We start from the raw sequence: 4,762 nt of genomic DNA, 5'->3' as shown, positions 1-4,762 counted from the left end.
TCCTTTCCAGTTTGACATCTACTTTCTTCTGAAGTCCTTTTGTATGGGAAGGATCTGCTTCGATATCAGGTCCCCCTCATGGAATTCTCTGGGGCGAACCTTTTTTGGTGAGCTCGTATTATTCGTTTTTGGTACATTTGACCATGACGGATAGCTTTCAACCTTTTCTCTTCAATCAAATTTAACTGATCATATCGGGCCTGGATCCATTCTGCTTCATCCAACTTTAGCTCTGACAAGACTCGAAGGGAAGGAATATCGACTTCGATGGGTAAAACTGCCTCTATTCCATATACCGATGAGAAATGAGTTGCTCCGGTAGAGGTTTTTTTGTTTTGTTTTTATTTTTTTTACCGTTCATTTTGGGGCGACATGGTGTTAATATTGAACGGACTGCAAACTTCTGATGTCGTGTCGTTGTTCAAATTCAATACATGGTCTAATATGATCCCTTTTTGACATTCCATACTACATATGATTTCTTTTTTTCAAGAATTTACTGACTGTCAGCTTTGTGACATTGGCATATGAAGTGGCTTCTACCCACTTAGTGGAGTAATCGATGACCACACAGATGAATTGATGACCCCTATAAGCTTTTGGAGAGATTGACCCAATAACATCCATGCCCCACATAGAGAAAGTCTATGGGAAAGTTATAACGTGAAGAGATGAAGGAGGCACATGAATCTTGTCTCCATAAATTTGGCACTTATACATTTCTTGGTATAACTGATGCAATCTCCTTCCATGGTGGACCAGCAGCTTGGCCATTGAAAAATCAATGCATGTGTTCCTCAGACACTCTTATGGACCTTTTTCAATATTTCTTAGCCTCAACAGCGTCCACACGTCTTAGTAGCTCAGGCATATCTTGATTATGCGAAAATAACTTTTAATTCTTGAAGTAACTCAATAACATCTCGCTTTGTCTTTGCAGTGATACATGTTCCTATCTTCACATTTTTCTTTTTTCCTAAGCTCACAATTTCCACTGATTTTTTTGTAAGGTAGGATCTGTTTCTCAACTTGTTCTACCATCCTTAACAAATCAGGAGATAAACTACAGTCTTGGTCGTCTTCAAAGTCATGAGGTTTCTCTGGACACATATCTTACTCAAAAGGAGGTTCTGAGTCAATAGCAGTGTCGCTCATATCATTGATATCTAGAGACCTATTCTAGGGACGAAGGAAGACTCAAAGAGCTAATGAATCAAAGGATAATTATCTGTATGGTATGAGTATGAATGAAATGGAAGGAACAAAAGAATGTTTGCCAAGACAAAACACAAAGATACATTTCATTGAAATAAAAAAAAAAGTGGACATGTGCCTTTTTCACAAAAGAATTTTCTACTGCTCCCAAGCTTAGAGCAATAAGAGTGTTCTAAATATTACTCTAAAATGGTCTTAAAAACTACAAGAATCTCCTCCACAGTCCCGTTGTTCAGAACGCCTCCAAGGATATAGAAATAAATTCCTGATATTTTTTAGTTCCTTCTTCAAAGGCACAAACATCTTTCCTTTCCATATCATCGATATCTTCAAAGAAATTTAATTCTTTATCATCCATCTGGCTCTGTACTAAAGTTCTAAACTCGACGTACTTTTAGATTTTAGGAAATTTATTGTATGCAATGAAATGTAATGTTTATGCATGAATGAATGCAAAAAGAAAGAGAGGCATTGATTCTGAATTCAATTCCATTAGAACAACTTTTCTAGAAAAGAAATTTCTTTACATAAAATGGATCACATATGCGGCTTTGCCCTCATACTTCAGGCGAAGACATCGATCTTTTTATTCATATCCAAATGCTAAGATCGAATCTCGCGAACTCTCCAAAGAGGTGCCTCTTCGATCTCCCTTTTGCTTGATCTAAGCCACGACCCATTGTTCACTCATCCTCGTGATGGGCTTCTTTAAGAAAGTTGGCGTTAGTGGCTCTTGAATAGTCTTTGTCAGCTTAAGTCTTTGGGCAACGAGGCAAAGTCGTGTACTCATTCATCAACTATCACCTTTACCTCGTTACGTTTTCTTATACCATATTCGGACGACCGCATTGTCTTCCATTTTATCAAGAAACTCATTTTCTTATGACAAGCTCTCTATTTAGATACTTGAACGTGAATCAACACCTCTTTTCTATTTGATGAAAAATGCATGGCAATGCAATGCAATCATAACCGAAAAAAAACGAAACGGGTTAGTACAAAGCAAAAGTAAGCAAGAAAGAAACAAATAGAGCACCTATTCGGGTGACCACTAAGGTTTCGCGTGGTTCTACCTAGGGTAGGTTCTTAGGGCTCACTATATGCGGTTTGGTTCTAAAGTAAAGGTACCCGAACCGGCAGATTCCTCGATCCTCACCCATTATAAGCTCATATGGATCGAGTTCAGTTCAGGGGAATACATTTCCCTATGGCTGCACGGATGTGAAAATCTCACGAAGACATAGGTACAGATGTATCCCGAAAGTGATCCACTATCCTGCACGGAGGTGAAAACCTCACGAAGGATTAGTTTCTCACTCCCACTTAAAAGGGTGTGACCTACGGTCATGCAATGCAATGTGCAGAAATATCAAAAGGCTTGAAAAAAAGTAAACATATTAAAGACCACAAAAACGACGGACAAAATGCAATGAAAGGATCGTACATTTAAACCAAATTTTCAATTTTTGACAAAAAGACAAAAATTAATCAACTCGTGGCTTGACTCTCTTATTTTACATCCCCAGCGGAGTCGCCAAGCTGTTGACACCATTTTTTGATAAAAAGGGTCGACTTGGATTTTGAAAACAAAAATGAACATAGGGGTCGCCACCAATCTTTTATTGATGAGGTGTGATCAGGTCACCTCGAAAAATGGTTGTTTATAATAAACGGTTTAGATTTATCAAAACAACGCTTTGGGTCTGCGAAATTCAAAAAAATAGGTTCGGGAATCGGTTACGTACGAGGAAGGATTAGCACCCTCGTAACGCCCAAAAATTGGTACCTAGTTGATTAATTAGTGTCTTAGTGTCGATGATTGAAAACTTTGAAGAGTTCTAAAAATACGATCCTTAAAAAAACTCGAATAACATGGATTGAAATTTAAGATTCTCTTGTTCCGAAGGAATATCACATCCAGCACGTTAGGACACGATACTTTAAACCATCGAAACCAAGATACCTTATGGTTTCAAAAACTCATACTTTGAATTTTTAAGAGGATATTTGGCTATTTGGTCAAACGAGAAATCGAAACCTAGCACGTTAGGGCACACTTTCTCGAATTTCCAAATCCAAAATATTGCTTTTATTATTTTAAAAAAAATCCTCATATCGAGAAAACAACATGTCACATCCAATGCGTTAGGACACAACGTATCGAATTCTCGATACGAGAATACATGCCGAAAAATTTACTTATTTGAAAGACATTCGATTCTCTCGATTTTAGAAAAGACCATACTCTGTAAGTTAGAACACGATCTTTTATTAATTCCCGAGATTATAAAAAAACTTATGTTTGAAAAGATTCGTATATTTAGATTTATCGCGAAACTCGAAACCCCGTAAGTTAGGGTACAACCTTCTCGAATCTAAACACGAAATTTTTCTTATTCAAAAGTCATAATTTAAAAGGATATTTTGCCATTTAGGTTAAACAAGAAATCGAAACCCAGTAAGTTAGGATACAATTTTCTCGAATTGCCAATACACAAAATATTGTCTTATTTTGAAATTTTTATTTTTGTATGTTTGGGTAACAATAAATGTAACATTTGAAATAGTGTGTGAAAAAGGGGTTACGTTGATGAAATGACAATTTACAACATGGAGAAACAATTTTTCGAACAACAGGGTACACGAATGAATTACCATAGCACGAAAATACGAATAAATGAATTAATACACATAATGACAATAATTACACCATACATCGAATACAAATATCAATAACCAAAATGAACAAAACGAAACAATACATAAATCAATTAAGAAAACAATAACTCAAAATGAATGATTTAAAGACACTTCAAAACAAATGATAAACAATCCAAATAAGCAGAAATAAAAAACTACCAATAAATAACAATGAATATAATTAAAAAATAAATAATACATAAAAAAACATGCGAGATAATTTTAAAATATATACGTGCAAAAATTTGGAAGATACACAACATGAACTTACAATAAATAATATACAAATAAAATTTAAATAAACTTAATGTCAAATAGTTTCAAATAAATAATAAATATAACCATTTTAAAATAAATCATGATAAAAGAGTATTATTTAAAAATAAATAAACTAAATGGACTGAGGACGAGGTTGAAATGGAATTAAAATTCGGGGCTTTAATTGCAAATTTACAAACAGGTTACAGGGGACTGAAATAAGACGCTCTCAAAGCGCGGGGGACCATCTGGGAAATATTCCCCTGTCCTAAAACGCAACACTTTAATGGAGGGTCTGCACATGGTCCAAGGACCAATTTGAAATAACAACAAAAATCGCAACCCAAATAAAAAACTAAAAAGGATCAGATTGCGCTATGCTGCAAAAGCGGAGGGGCTGAACATGCAATTAGCCCCTCCAAGCAAAACACGCAGATCCTAGCCATGTAGCGGTTTGGGTCGCGGGTCAGAGGTCCAAAACGGCGTCATTTTGGCCTCTGAACTTACTCCACAAAACAGCGTCGTTTAACAGAATTTATAAAGGACAATTTTTTGAAATTCTCATTCTCATTCTGTTTCTTTTTTTTTT

The sequence above is a fragment of the Gossypium raimondii genome, chromosome 13, assembly GCF_025698545.1.
Source record: "Gossypium raimondii isolate GPD5lz chromosome 13, ASM2569854v1, whole genome shotgun sequence".
Classification (NCBI taxonomy): domain Eukaryota; kingdom Viridiplantae; phylum Streptophyta; class Magnoliopsida; order Malvales; family Malvaceae; genus Gossypium; species Gossypium raimondii.
The sequence above is the reverse complement of the archived record's forward strand: the minus strand, read 5'-3'. Positions refer to the sequence as shown.